General features: G+C 40.3%; 1 long non-coding RNA gene across 1 annotated transcript in view; it reads left to right on the forward strand.

The window, feature by feature from the left end:
- The window catches only part of LOC311594122, a 92,962-nt gene that overhangs the window by 68,587 nt on the left and 7,684 nt on the right, over positions 1-16,691 (forward strand). The window contains exons 5-6 of the long non-coding RNA XR_014777965.1: positions 9,197-9,256; positions 11,321-11,482. This is a non-coding gene — a long non-coding RNA (uncharacterized lncRNA). The remainder of the gene's footprint in view (positions 1-9,196; positions 9,257-11,320; positions 11,483-16,691) is intronic.

A 16,691-nucleotide genomic window follows, 5' to 3' on the forward strand; every position in this document is an offset into this window, starting at 1 on the left:
CTAAGGGAAGGCATCTAATTGGAAGCTTCCTTACAGCTGCAGAGGGGGAGCCCATGACCATGGTGGTGCAAAGTGTGGCGGCAGCAAGCAAGCAGGCAGCAGCTGAGAGCTTACAGCTATGCACAAGACGGAGACAGAAAAGAAGAGCAAGAATAGGCCAAACATTTAAATACAGAAGCCTGCGGAGGCCCCACTCATTCAAACCACCACAGGACCTTACCAATTCAAAGCAAGCAAGCAAACAAATAAACAAACAAACAAAAGCCTGGGCTACTTGGGTTCTTCTGTTCCTGAAAGTGAAGAAGAAGATTAGATATCAAGATATGAAATTGGGGGAGACAGTAGTAAGAGTGGAGTGGAAAAGTCAAAGTTCGGATTGCACCTGCTGTGCTGCCATCTATTTCCCTTGTGAGAATGTAAAACAAAAAAAAAAAAAACAAAGCTAAGGAACTGATCCGTAAGCAAAACTGGCCAGCCAGGAGATGGCTGTGAGAGCGGGACCATGGAATGAACAAATCCCTCGGAACCTCAGTATGGCACATGTCTCATCTTGGATGTCAGGGATGATGGAGCCTACCCAAGGATGGCTAACATTTCACTCACCCACATCTAAGTGGCAGCAGCAAGACCCAACCCAGGCATGAAAACAGGACCAAAACCCAGCATTGTCATGTGTATGCCCATGTAGACATGGTTTGCAGCGGAGGCACGCGGTATAGTGCAATGGCGCTTTCTGCCTGCCTCTACACGACATTGTATCTGTCACTAATTTTATTCAAAGCTCTGCTAAAAGTTGGATTCCTTTTCCTCTGTCATGGTCACTCTTTAGAACTACAGAATACCTTGAGTTCATGTCATCGTCAGGACAGGGGTGTCCTTTGTGCCTTCTAACTTGGGTCCCTGGGATCACATAGTGCTCTTCTTTACGTTAACTCTGCACGTTGGTAGAATGAACCATCTCCTTCAGGAAAGGCATGGCTTCCTTGCCTTAGACCTGTGCTGTCACATCTCTTCATTAACAGTGTGGTACTTGAGTTCAGAAGGCCTTCTTTTTTAAACTTTCCTTCCTTTCTTCCTCCCTCCCTCCCTCCCTCTTTCCCTCCCTCCCCACTCTCTCTCCACTGTACATACTGGTCATAGACCCATTCTTCCCAGTCTCACCCTATCTCCCTATCTCCCCTCCCCCCACCATGCCTCAGAAGAAGGAGCCCCCCTTCCCATCCAGTCCACCCCAGCTGATCAAGTCCTGTCAGGACTGAGTGTGCCCTCTTCCCCTGTAGCCTGGCATGGCAGTTCCACCAGAGGGAAGTAATAACAAAGCTGGCAAGAGAGTCTTCTTTACTTCACTACTTTTGTTTTTGATGCCACTTGGAGAATTCTGTGCCATCCTGACGCTCTGTATGTGATTTCCTTTACTCCTTGGGTTGGAAATATGCATTATTTTTCTGACAATGCTCTAAAATTTATGATTTTTTAAGGTTAGTCTGGATCATAAGTTTTAGTCTAGTGGTGAAGATTAGCAAAAAGTAGCTGCTCAGTTTTCTTATTGGTTTAAATGTGGATGGCAAAGATGGAGGGGCTTACAAAGCAAAGACTCTCCTGTGAGCTTAACTTTCTGATGTGGCCCTGGTCTGTCATGGACACAAACCCAGAACTTGGTCTTTTCCACAACTACACAGATTGAGGAATCTACAAGGCCAGAGGCTCTCATGAGCACAGGCTCACGGCCTTCTGAAACGTGCGGGCTGGACAGTGATGGGTACTGCATCTGTGAGAACCTTTTTCTTAGGTACAGGATCTGTTCTGTCAGACACATCTGTCACCAATTGCTTCTCCTGGGATGTCAGTTCTGTGAGCCATTTCCTTTTCTTTCTCCATTTTTTTAAACATCCAATGGCCTTTTAATCTGAAGGTTTCTGCCCTTGACTTCTGGATATTGACTGATTATTTATTTAATAATTGTGACCTCTATTCTCTTTGAAATTGCCATTAGATGACAGTGGCATACTATAACAATGATTCTAAAACCATTTTGTACTCTTTATATTCTAATGGTAGTCCTTTACTTTCTTTACTTTTATCTTCCATATTCCTGCTGAATTATTCTTTAAATGATTAATATTTCAAACAACTATTTCATGCTCTCTTAAGCACACAACATATATATTCAAGATATGATACATTATATGCTAGATGTCTGCATAATATTATTTAAAGATGTTTTATATATAAAACATCTTATAATTTCCTTTTCCTACATGCCAGGGATCCAATAAATCTGAAAAAAGGCTCATATGAATTATGGTATTCTAATAATAAATTGGCACAGTTGTAGTTGTGGCACCAAATAGATTTGTTTAGAAGCTAGAAGAAAATCCCCTAATTTTTTTGCACAAAGAATATGATGTATAATATATTACATAGTATTAGTAATAGTATATTGCATTGATATCATAACTCATATTAAATATAAAAATATATTACAATAAAATAGTACATGAATAGTACACAATTAGGTATTATATCTCCTTGTTATACATGGATGATAAATGGATAAGTAGATGATTGCTAGATGATAAGTAAGTATATGTGAATATGATAGATCGGTTATTGATTGATAGACTAGATAGATATAGTTAAGATGCATAAAAACATACAGTCCTCTAGCCTGGCATCTGTAGCTGTACCATACCACCCATCAGAGAATACATTACTGTGGTACTTGCTTCTTTCGTATATTTTGACCAATGAAAAGAAGGAAATGAAAAAATCGTTGATAGAGCTAGTTTTTCCTTGAACTCACAAACACTGATTCTAATTGTCAGGACAGAGCCCCACTTGGCAACAGCGTTGTGTTCCTCCAAGGAATTCCCTTTTTCTTTCTTTGGCCACCAGTATTTTCACTATGGAAGCAGATTGCATGAGCACCACAGTTGCTATGAGGCCCTTTATTGGGAGTCATGTGGTTTGGTTTAGCTTGGGGGACTACGGGGGAAAGATGTTTCTATGAGAAAGCATGAGTTGTGACTGTAACCTTCATGTCCATTTGCAAAAGGACTAAATAATCACCTAGTGCACTTTCACCATGTTGGAGAAAGTCATATATGATAGAAATGTATTGCAATAATAATCACACTAATGGAGATAGCATGTAATCAAGGCTTTTTACTTTATTTTATCAAGAAAAGCATATTATTAGATTATGAAAGAAAGATTAAATAGCTATTCATATTTCAATGTTAATAATTATTATGAGGGGCAAACATTTTAATGAATCAAGTTCATGAATAGTTATGCATAAAAAAGCCTAAAATAAATGTTTACCCTGATAATTGTTTTTAATGAAAAAATATAAGCTATAAATATGGTCGGAAAGAAAACCTTGAATCTAAACAGATGTTTTCTTTATAAACTCCCCAATACTGTTTCTGCCCAGTCACTCATAATCATATGCTGTGAGGTATATTTTTACTTAAGCTGTTCATTAGCTAAACATACTCTTGATTTCTTAAAGGTTGTTTGTTCATAAGCTGTGAGTCTATATAAACAGGGAAGAATGAGAAAGTTTTAAATGGCTCCTAACAGGCAGACTAAAGGAAGTTTTTTTTTTAATTTTGCACATTTAGAAGTGACCCAAAGTTCCTTATGAATAACCCCATTGACGACTGGTTGTTTACATTGGCTTTTACCTTCTGGCTTCCGTTCTTTCAAATGATGGGAACAAATAGGTCAAGAAACATTATATTGAGAAAGTAAATTTTATAAATTGGAGTATTTGCTTATCTAGGTTCAATCCAGTGGCCTTTTGCCCTAAAATGGTGTTTTTAAGAAAAAATAAATAAATAACTTCAAAAATGCTTTCTCCCCCCCGCTCCAGAGAGTGCCACGGAACACGCTGTCCTAGAGTTGGATGCACATACCGTGTGGCTAATGTACCAATTCGGTGCTTGAATTCTTTGGTACAAATTGGAGATCGTTTTCTGACCTCTTGGTAAAGTATTTCAGAAAAACACCTGGCAGACATTCGCATAAACTGTGAATATATACAAGCCAACCATCGGCGTACAAGTTCTTCAAGAACTGTTGTGGTGGTGTTGCACTGCACGATTCATGGAGTGCTTGGTTCCAGTATTGTGTGGATGGCAAGCCTGCTATCTCTGCTTTGGCTCCAGCCTGCGTTCCCTCTCTATTGGGATCCATAACACAACATACTGTCTGAGGAAAAGCAGAAAACAAAAATACCACATCATTTTGTGAACATCCAGGAGAGCTTTTCCAAGCCAATTCCTAGCTCCCTTCCTAGAGGAAATCATAGTTTTAGTTGCAGAATTAAATAATATTACTCTGGGTGTGTGTGTGGGGCGGGAGGAGTGAGCATCACTTTCTAGAGCCCATAGCTAGAGGCAGAGTTATAGGTCACACACAGCAGCCTGAGGGGATGAGACTCTCTCTGTCTCTTATCAGGTCCCCTGACTGAGCTGGTCTTGCTCTGTTCCTGTGAATTTGTTCAATACTTATGACGACCTCAGCAGGAAGCCTCTCAAATATGTAAGGATTTCCAGGAAACACACCATAGACAGGTACATCTGACCCCTGTTATGGCTCTAGGCTAGTTGAGGCTACTATCTTTGTTCTGAATCCTTCACACACACACCCCTACAACTCACAATTACACAGAATACCTACTGTGTGCTCAGACAAACATGATTACTATAAGACCATTCCTCTCACAGCAAATACTAAAAAGCCAAGCACGGCAGTCCATGCCACCCCATGCTTGGGAGCCTGAATCAGGAGGATTGCAAGTTTGAAGCCAATGTGGGCTACAAAGTGAGTTCCAGGACAGCCTCGGTTTCACAGCGTAACTTGTTTCCAAAAACAAACAAAACAACATGAAAAGTCAAACAACAACAACAAAAAGCAAAATTCCATAAAATGAATAATTGATTCAAAATATTATACCTAAATTCTTTTTGATAGTACTCAGAAAGACCCTTAATAGGTAATGTATTAACTGCCTTTTATTGAATCACATGGTGATTGTCAAATAAAAAATAGTTTGAGGCTTATCTTAAAGGAGCGCTTTCTAAAATAGAGAACCCATTAAAAGTGCACTGCTACATGGTCCTCTTTCTGTGGCTAGGTGTCCTAAGTTATGAGTGGATCCACTAGGTGACACCTTGCTCTTCCTGTCCCTTCACAGATTAGCTGTTTCGCTTGGAGACGGGAACAAGTGTAGTCATCTTAGAGCCAGTCCTTTCTGGAGATGTCAATTTCTAGTCACTTCTGGATAATAACACCTAATATTCCCTTGATAACTGGATATTCTATCTAATTTTTCGTATCTATTTAGTCTTATAAATAATGAATGTAGTGTAAGTATATTAATAAATCATACATGGTAAAATTATTATTACAATCAAGCTAATTAGCATATCTGTCATCTCATATAGTTTCTCTCTCTCTTTTTTTTTTTTTTTTTTTTTTTTTAGTAAAGACATTTAAAATCTATTCTTGGAGTAAATTTTCTTATAAATGACAGTCTTGATTGTATTCCTTATCTCTAGAATTTATCCTCTATAATTACAGCCTCTTACCTTTGACCATTTCTCCTTCCCTTCTCCCCAGCTCCCAACCACAGTTCTACTCTATATGCATATTAATTGGGCATTTTCAAGGATAACCCATAAATACCGTTGACTTCAAACACTTCACTTTCATCTTCGTAACATGTAAGAAACACAGTATTGTTGGTGTGTATGCGATCTGTTGATACAAGGCCTGAACATACCATTCTCTAGACATATAACTGTTAAGAACGCATGTGTGGGAGCTGGAGAGATGGATAAGCAGTTAAGAGCACTTGTTTCTCTTGTAGAGATCCAGGTTCAGTTCCCGTCACCAACATGGTGGCTCATAATTACTTGTAACTCCAGCTCCAGGGGAGCTGATACTCCTCTTCTGAACTCCTCAGGCACCAATCACACACACGGCGCACACACATAGATGTAGGCAAGAGTCTCACACATAAGTCTTTCTTGAAAGAAAACATATTTATGCTTGAGGTTCATGAGTCTATGTTCTGTGCTATAGGGTACAGATTTCAAGTTGTTTAAACCAGACTAAAACAACACTGTTCAAGATGCCCAAGAAAACCCTTCGACTAAAAGCAGCCTCCTGAGATAGATCTGCCATTCTGTGTCTCCTTCCAGAACCCTACATACAGTCCACCATGAGGTGTAGGCTGGAAGAGACTAATGAATGGCAACTGGAAAAGGTTGTAAATTTTATTTCCATGTGGACTAAATGAAGATCTTAGATATTTGACATCATGGCTCATCCTCTCCCTCCATCTTTCTTGCACAGCCATGGCATAATGATGACCTTGGGGATGAAGATTGTGTATTTGTATTAGTAAATAATTTACATTGGTGTATAAGCTTTCTCACATGGCATTGTGGCTTGTTAGGGGACAAGTGTATGTCCTGTGAAGCCACCTAGAGGAATATAAACCCAGGGCTGGGTTCAAATGGAAGTTCTAAACACTGGGAGAAAAATCAAAGTTCTTCAACCTCAAAGCATCCTAGGTAATACACTCATACTCAGACCAAGAGAGCCAGAAGATGGAACCTGACAGCAGACAAGGGTAATAAAGTCCCACAGAAGGAGCCAGAAAAGTCACACCTCCCTCAATGATCTCTGTTTGTCCCGTCCCCAACTCCGTGAAATGAGAATTATGGCTTTTGACAAGAATTATGAAATGGTAATAAGAACTTTGAACTTTAATTCTTAGTATCTATTTCTAACCCTGACTTCTTGACAATATTTAATAATGCATGACTTGACCTCATGGACAAGGGATATTTAGCTGGCCTAGAGTATCTTTCTTTTGATTGAATGTATAACTATACATACTCTTTATTACATATGATGACCTTAAAAAAGAGACATGACAGCCATACATAAAATACAGTTATTCATGCTATTTTCAGCAACTACAGCAGTTGACTGCGCACCTATTGTAGAATGTACTTTTTCTTCTTTTCTAGCTGTCTTGCTTACAGAAATTGAATGCTGGGTCTCAAGCTGGTGCCCAGCTCTGCCATGTTCTGAAAGGGTTTGCCAGTCAGAGCAATCACCTTAGACAAAATGTAGGCAGCTGATGGAGCCCTTTGCCTTTGGCTCAGTCCACCCTCCCCTTCTGACATTCCTCCAGGCATCCTTGAGCTGTGCTAGGCCCATACCGTTCTCCTTAATTACCGTGTCACACTCTGTGCAGCATCTTTTCGTTTCCAAAGGCATCAAGGCAACATCTTTTAACTTGAATTTCTACGGCTGTTTTCTTCAATCAAGTTAAATTTGTCTAATTGTCAACTTCCTTGGTGTTGCTTTCAAAGGCTCAAAGGAGAAAACTGAAGCTCCACACAAGACGTATACTCACGACCTTGGACTCACTCTCACAACTTTCTAAACTACTAAGTAAATAAACCACATTTAAATCTAATACAAACACCTTGTCCTTACATGCCCCAGCCCCCATTGCAGGAGCAGAAAATTATACTGGTATGTTTAAAGATTGGAAGGAAAGGAAGGAAACCTTAAGCCAAGCAAATTGAAAACAAATATTATTTTTCTCTAAACCTACACCAGTGTGAAAAAAGTCTCCCTTCAAGAAACACTCTGCTGTTAGCTCTCAGTGTGCCAAAATGTCAACCATGACAGCTTGTACTCCGTCTCCTGAAAAAAAAAAAAACTGAGTGGGTGCTTTCTTCTCAGATTGTAAACTCAGCATTATTTTGAATATTTTCTAGACTTCTAGCATCCTAGGGTCCAAAAGCATTTAAGTTGCCAGCCTAAAAACACATAGAAACAGTTGACTGAAAAAATATTTTGTCAACTCTGTCTTTCTAATAAAAGTAGCATGAGAAATCTTAATTGGATCATTAAAATCTTTTACAGTGTTTTCTGAGAAATATACTGAAATGGTATTGTAAAGTGATCAGAATGATGATTATGGTGTTTGGATTCAGAATTGCTTATTGTCAAAATACTACATGCAAGTAGGTTTTCCTGGTCATGGGTGAAGCAGAAAGAAACTATCTTAATCAAATGGCCTAAGTCACCCAAGGTCAATGCAGTTCTTGGCTCTTTCAAAAGCAATTGAAAGGAAAAATATGCAAATTTACAGCAGGCTATCAACTAAACACCTTCTGTGTGGAGGGTGCCTTTTATTTTGTTAGCTTTCTTTCCTTGCCATCATTTGTTTTTCTATCAATGAAGGCTGGGCACTAGGTTTTTGGTGCATTCTCTTTGAGGGAAATAACTCTAGCCTTCTCTGGATGTCTTGAAGTTAATGATAAGATGAAATAGTTACTCATTGTTTGGGAAAATGGTATTTCACAGTCATGTAAGTTACTCATATAATTGAACAATTCCTGTCAATTATAACCCATTTTGTGCAAATAGAAAGAAAACAGCTATCACTCAAAGATAATTACAGATGATCTGAGCTGGGTGTGTGTGTGTGTGTGTGTATGTGTGTGTGTGTTCGCATGTTTGCATGCATTTGCATCCATGTGTGCATGTATCTAAAAACACACCAAAAATTTTATTTTGAACCTTATAAACTGAACTAAATTATGAGCATCTGCTTGCATCATTAAGAACAGTCTCTGCCATAAACAATGACCACATAATATTACATATTATGAATCTGTTTTATATCAATGCAGATGAAATTACTGCTATTTCATCACTTTTAACCAATGGAAATGTGCCCTCTGATACGATTGAACCTAGTAAAATATATTTAAAAATACATTTCCTAGTACATTTGGACAGTGTGCTTACATTTTCAAACTGTTACATAATCTAAAATATTTTTTTAAAAAAGCCATGAGAAAGGTAGCAAAATCTGGAAAATTTAGAAACAAATGATTCCATGGAAGAAACATCAAGAGAAGAAATCGAAATCCTAGTCCTTAAGAAACACTCGTGTGTCAGGTACTTAGCAAGCACCTGGTGTGGTCTGAATGTGAGTCCACTGGACCTACAGCTGAAACCTAGGTACCAAACTAGCCATAGTAAGAGATGGGACTTTCAGAGAATGGTTTGGTCATCTTCATAAACGCTATGACTCCTCTATAAGGACTCACGGGGACTGCCTTGTGCCTCATTGCCCCTACCTTGCTTCCAGCTCCTACGTCCAGGACACGTTTCATCTAAATCAAAATGAGCAGAAGAATTGAATATGGAGGTGAGTGGGGTTAGGTGAGAGGGTGGTGCTGTCCCATTATGGGGAAGCATGTGGGAGACAAGGAGACAGAACATCTGGAGACCCACGTCAGGGGGTTAACATCAGTGCTTTTCATGGCTCTTCGCTGGGTTCCTCCGTGCTGTGGCCACTCCTCAGGCAAGAGCCCCAGGCAGGCATGGACTCTGCGCATGACTGCCGCAGTCCAGCCCATGCAGTCTCACAAGGTCACAGGTCCAGCAGGTTCAGGGAAACCAAGACCCACAAGGGAAGTTCTCCTTTTGTAAGCACCACTACATGAGTATTTTGATTGTTTTCTTTCTTTTTTTCTTTTTTTTTCTAAAAATAGTTTCTACCAAAAATAGTGGCCAGATACTTGAAGAAAAAAGAGACCGGTGAGAGTGTTTATTTACTTCTCTACTGGTTTGTTTTAAAAGTTAGGGATGCATCAAGGTCCCTAAAGGAGAATATGTAAATTAGAATTATTAGGAAATAAAACTGGCTAAAAAGCTAAGGAAAAGACATTTGGCACTACAAGCAAATTTCACCTTCTTGCCACATGGGGCTTATGGAAAAATATGTTTTACAAGTAAATATGCATCTTCAGTGGGATGATACATATGTCTAGATGCTTATAATTATCATTGGGTTTTCTGAGGACAGAGAAAAAGAAGTCAAACCCCTATGACTCCACTTAGGGACACGGAGTGTACCTGAGGCAAGGCATTTGCCATCAGTGGTAAGAATTGGAGCAGCAACGTTGTTCAGGAGGCCAAGGCTTGTGTGTGTTTCTCTCAAATCCAAAGAGAAAAACAGTTATTAAATGGATAGATATTTAATTTGTTAGACTATCATTGCTCTTTGAAGTAAGCAATAAGAACAGTTTGTCTGTTGCAGCAGGGCCTAGTGAATTCAAGGCACCAAAACACGTAACTGGAACTTGGTTGTCCTTTGGAATGAGCTCTCCCTGCAGAAGCACAGGGGTGTCCACGGGCAGTAGGCTGGTGTCAGCTAAACAGCCAAGGCAAACAGTGGTTGCTTACTGCTCGGTTTGCAGGTAGCTGGGGCCATGAAACCATTTTTCAGAGAAGCCCAGACCCTCCCAGAATGCCTGGGAAGAAAGAATGAAGTGGGGTGGTCAGAAGAGAGGGTTCTGGGTCTCAGAACATACTGCAGAGAAAGCCAGAGCATATATTACACTTGGAGCAGAGACATTTTACAGCTTTTTAATCTAATAAGAAAAATACATATTTCTTAAGCACACATCAATACCAGAAATGGCTTCCAATATTATTATTATTGTTTTTTTTTTTATTATTATTATTATTATTATTATTATTATTATTATTATTATTATCAGCAATATTTACTAAGTACTTGAGTCTATGGCCCACATCACATGACTTGAGGCTCAGTGAGCAATTAAGTTCAAATCAGTCTGCCTTCAGCACTGCTGTAGTTCACAGTCTCTTTCCCACCATTTATTAAAGTGGGATGGAAAGGTTGGTTTGTCTCAGTTTGGGTTGGGGGTTTTATGACAGGATGGCAATAGTTTCTTTCAGCCCATTCCTTCTAGAAATCAGCAAGAATAAGGGGTTGTCTAGGTGAATATTGCTGAGACACACTGCTCCTGAGGAAGAAGCGGTCTGGGAGTCTCCACTTCCAGTGACTTGTACTTATGCTGCTGTGTTTTCATATGGTGGATAATTAAAGGAAAACAGTTGGATGTATTTTCGGATGTGTGGTTTAGTGGGCGTTCCTAAGGAAAGCCAAGACACAGACATGGAGATGTTCCCTGTGGGCAAGAAGGAAGCATCTGGTCATTCACAAGTGCACACTGAGTCTCCGTGTCTCAAGCATCCTTCTCACCTCCACCGAATGAAATATGCTTCTCCTTTGTGACTCAGTTACCCTTCAGGCTTCAGAGAGAGAGGTGAAAAACAATCACATAAGTGGTCTTTACTCTCCCCTCCTTTTTTTTCTTCTTTGTTCAACTCCGAGAGAAGGGACCTTAGAATCAAAGAAGAAATCCTTATAAAAGAAATCAATGTAATGTCATATTCACAGAGCTCCTACGTGCATGAGGCTGCAAAGGTGGACCTTCTGTGCTTTTCCACCCTCTCTGGACCTGAAGCCACATGATCTGCAGCTTCTGCCCACAGTGCTTTTTGTCTTCCACTGACCACTCCTCCCTGGAGGACCACCCTGGAAGAGTTGCTTCAGACTGAGGTGAGAGTATTCCCATCCGCCATCTCCTTCTGCTTCCCTACACCCGCCCATGAGTTCAGGCATCACTGCTTGCATTCAACTCTCCTTTAGTTATTCTTTTTCCAGCTTGCTGTCTGTTTCTAGCCAATAACACAACTAATTTAGTCTTAGGATGTTAAAACTGGACAACTGCATATGCAAATGAAATGAAGTCAGTGCCCTGTTCTGCCATGTTCCCCGAAGATTGTGCACACTAGATAAGACATAGAAACTAAAAAAGTAATTATGTAGAAATATGACTGCCTACCATTTCATTGATTACAGGGGCAAAGGAAGAGGAGGAATTGGGGAAAACCAGTTAAAAGTACAGATGTACAGAGACAAAGAATAAACATCTCCAGACATCAGATTGGATGAGAGAAAATGCTAGGTGGTCTGACCTCCAAAACAGAATGAGAGGAAACCAAAGACAGGATAATTTATTTGACTGTAAATAATCATTTCACTATGCATATCAAAGTATCATATTATACAACTTCAATAGGTATGGTTTTCTTAATTTTTATATTAACTCCATGAGTATTTTGTCTGCAAATATGTCTGTGAACCATTTGTATACCTGGTACCTACAAAGCCAGAAGAGGACAAAGGAGCTCTTGGGATTGGAATTACAGACACTAGTGAGCCACCATGTTGGTGCTGGGAATCGAACCCTGGTCATTTACAAGGGCAGCCTGGATTATTCACCACTGAGTCATCACTGGACCCTGAGATATAATTTTTAACCAAGAAAAACCCTATGCAGGCCCAACCCCTTACACTTTGTTCACTTCCCTCTTCATCCCAGATTCCATACCCTCAGCCCCTACAGTTTTATTTTTGTTTCCCCTCCTTGTTTCTGTAGCTCCTGGTTTCAGTGTTAATGTCCTCTGTCTCTCAAAAAAAATGGCATACAATATATTTTGATGTTATTTTTTCCTCCCAGGTCCTCCTCTCCCTACCCATCCAACATTTTGCTAGCTCTCTCTCTCTCTCTCTCTCTCTCTCTCTCTCTCTCTCTCTCTCTCTCTCTCTCAATATAAAATCAAAATAAAGAAGAAAAAGACCATGAATAAGACAGAAAGCGCCACCCTGGCCTCTTCACTTTCCAGCCGATCATCTGTGTCGATTTCATACCTCTACCCATTCCAGCGCTTCCTTAAAAGTACTTGATTCTGTCCTTTCTCTCCACCAAATCTTAATGATTCTGCCATCAGAAGTTCCAATGACATTCTGCTTTTTCTATAAGGACTTCACTAAAAACAAGTAAGTCATGTTTCTATAATACATGATTTTTTTTACACAATTAACATCTATGTAATTAATAGTTTTTTTTTTCAAACAAGGTCCCAAATGTTTTTGTTAATGCTTTTGGGTGAGTCTTAACCATAGTTAACCATCCCTGCAATAGCCACACCGGCTTTACAAGGTGCACTGTCACTGAAAACAATGGACTAGAATCTATTTCCCAAACTGTTCATCAGGGAAGAGAAGATACATGACTGTGGAATCTCTCCGTCTCTCTGTCTCTCTCTGTCTCTGTCTCTGTCTCTGTCTCTGTCTCTGTCTCTCTCTCTCTCTCTCTGTCTCTCTCTCTCTCTCTCTCTCTCTCTCTCTCTCTCTCTCTCTCTCTCTGTCCCTTCTTTGTCCATCCCCCTCCCTCTTTTCTTCCTCCATCCTCTCCTCCCTCTCTTCTCTCCTCTTTCTCATGTCATTCTCTCTTATTAAGAGATCGCCAGGAAGTTTGTCTCACTAGACACACAGTTCCAAACCCTAAGTTATTCAACCGCTCACTCTACATTTGAGTCAGCGAGGAATGTGTAATAACAGGAAAAAGAAATATACAGACTCTCTGTGCTTGGCATGGCCATGTGTTATGTGGCTTGGGAAGGTATGTCTGGGAGTATCAAATGGCCATTACCCAACCTGGACACAGAGGAGCTCTGTATGGCATCCCTCACTCTCCAACCCGAAGGAACAGACATTCAGTTAAGTTGGCTCACATTGACTCTTTCAATCGAGTTCATGAATTTTTTTTTCGAATTAAAGCTATGTATTTTTTTCCAAATGAAATAATTCAATCACTTCTCTCTCGTCACCTCCAACCCAGAATCATCTCTTGCTTTATTAGACTCTAGGGGAAGGTAACAACACAATTTCATTAATCCTCGTGGATACTTGGAGCACTCACCTTTCAATGTAGTCTTCTTTTACACTTAGCCTCCTGGCTGGATATTTATACATTCTATAAAACCTTATAAAGAAGGTACTGTTTCAGTAGCCCTATTACTAAAGAAAACCCCCAGGACATAGGATGCTGGGGAGCACTTGCCTGAATTGGCATAGTTAATGCCTAGGGACCTGAACTCAAATGCAGGGCTAGCTTAATCCTATACGCCAGACTTCAGTACCAGCCTACCCTGCTACTACATTAGCAGAGATAAGCTTTGACTTTTTCAGGGAAGTACAAAGCCAAGACAAATTACTTGAAAGTATTCCCAGGATTCCTATGTTTTTAGGTCACCAGACAAGCTATACCACACAGCAATAGGATGGATTCATGGGCCAAGAATAGCAGTTGCTGCATATCATTTCAAAACAAGGATGGCCAGAACATTTTTGGAATAGCTCACAGCCCCTACAGCCAGGAATAGCAAAGCTTCTCCTTTTCGCTCCTTATCTGAGGTGATGAGGGTGGGGCTGCTGTTGCCTCATCTCACGGACCACTGAACTGAAATGTTTGTTAATGGTAATGAAATTCTATGAAGAATTTAATTCCAACCAGGTCACGATTTAGATCCTATATCCAATTGGATCAGCTTGGTTGAAGAGATTTGTCACTTTAAACTGGCTTGAAGGACAGGGGTGGTCATTAATCTTGTGTATCTGACACTTGGAAAATGACAAGGGCTATGATCACACTAGTGAGAAAAGCGGGCCAGGTGGCCAGGTTTACTAGGCTTTGTCTTCAAATGACACAGCCTTGGCTATTAAAGGGAAAAGGACATGAAGAAAACCCCTCCTGAAGGATAAATGTTCTTCTAAGGCTTCGTCTCCTAACTACCAGGGCATAAACCAGATGAACCCTGTTTCACACCAGCCAGAGAAGCATCCTTCTGTCCCCACATTTACAATATGTAATTTTCTTCCCCACCCCCCCACCCGCCATTTCTTAAAGAGGTGAGGGACAGGCTGGGAGGTTCACGTGGCATTACCCTGGCACTGGCCGTCCTATACAAGTGCAGCTATGATTTTCTTTACACATCAGTTGGAGCTACTTCACTGTCTGTTTTGGTCTGAAAACTTGGGAAAAGAGCAAAAGAGCTCCAGGGGGCGGGGTCCTCAGTGTACCTGCTCCTTGCTTGTGTCTGTGAACCAGGCGTTTTAACTGGCATTGAAGAATGCCACTCTGTGTTCTCTGGGCTCACTCAGTTGCTGCTGCTTCTCTCATCCTCAGGTCATCACACATGTGTGCATCCTCTATGATAAGGAGCCTACAGAGCTAGAACGGCATTGCTCTTGTGCTGTCTAGGTGTCCCAAAGCATTGCTTCCCTCCCTAGGGGTATGTGACTATCCCGGGCTACTGTGGCCACTCTGGGGGTATCTTTAGGGGCCTAAAGGCCCTCTATCATGTTTCACATTACTAAAACATCACTGTTTCATTCCCATGCCATCAGCTAAGCTTCCGCCTTATTGAGCTTGCCTAGCTATATGAAATCTAACACACTCCTACTTTATACATCAACACATCTGTCAGTTAGTCAATGTCTGTTGCAATCACAGTTCCTTGTATGGAAACTGACTCAAACATGGACTTTGGTTCTATATTGATAATTAAAACAGGAATCAAGGATAAACTAGTTTTGGGGTTTTTTTTTTTTTTTTTTTTTTTTGGTTTTTTGTGAGTTTTTGTTATTGTTGTTGGTGTTGTATTTACTAATATACCCCTGTCTATATCCTAGAGGAATTTAAAGCCTCTCAGTTCATACACCAGTTAAATGTGGCCATACCTAAGTGTTCATATCAGATGGGCCGAACCCAGCTTACATCCTTTTCTTGGAGAGCTATGAATACCAGGTGAACTCAGTGGGTCATTCAGGGGCAGGCTGCTATTGCAGACTAAGCAGGCTTATTATTCTTTCAAGCCTTATTTGTGAGCTCTGGAGAGGCAGAGGGATAGGGTTGCTTCTGAAGCCATTTTCATCAAGCCTGAAATTCCTGTGCACACATCCTGAGATAGCAAATGGTTAGTGTTGAAGGAAATCTATGCATGCCTTGTTAAAGGGTCCAAGACAGCAGCTACTATTCCACCTCAAAAGCAAATAATAAAATAAAGCCATGAAGCAAATTCAGACCCCCCCCCATCCAACTTACTGTGGTTTTACATAATGACTATAGTTTACTATATGATAATGTTTAGAGGAGGCATTACTTAGAGGTCATGCTTTGAATTTGCAATTTTGATTTTATTCTGATGTATAACAGATTCTTTTCACTTTCAATATAGTATTCAGTACTCTCAGGTGGTGGCCAAAAAACCTTACTATAAAACACGATTTATGTTAGATAACTTTGCCCTTCTTTAGTCTTACATAGTTTTTCTGACTGCATTTGAGGCAGGTCATGTTATAAGTAGGTGAAGCATATGAAATACAACTCTGTTTTGCAATATTTTTAACTGAGGAGTTTATTAAGGATGTAACTCCTCAAAAATAAAGGGCATCTATATAAAGAAACTTGTTTGTCCAAAGCTTATTTTTTTCCTAAAACCCAAAGAATAATTAGTAGGAGAGGCTCTATATGCTTGGACAGTGTTATGTGCTTCAAAACCAAGGTGCTGTACCAACCTCAAAGGCTAACCGTCATAGAACGGACTCACTTACTTTTGGAGCTCTACTGAATATGTGCTGGGATGGTTTCTCTCTGCATTAATCCATCCAAGCCCAACCCTTCAAGACTTACAGATTACACTCATCTAATTGACTGCACTATCCAGATGGCTGTGGTGGGTCAGTAGAGCAACCCGTGCTCTTCTAGAAGCATTCCAGCTCTGTGGCTGCACTTCCACTTCAGTACGGGAGCATCAGGTGTGGGAGAAAGGGAGTCTGTACAACCCCAGAGTGGTGTTGCTGACAAGCATGGCAGCCGATGTGGCCCTGGAACATGCTTAAATGATGGATGTCTCAAGTA

This window comes from Acomys minous (assembly GCF_964271855.1).
Source record: "Acomys minous genome assembly, chromosome: 3".
NCBI lineage: Eukaryota > Metazoa > Chordata > Mammalia > Rodentia > Muridae > Acomys > Acomys minous.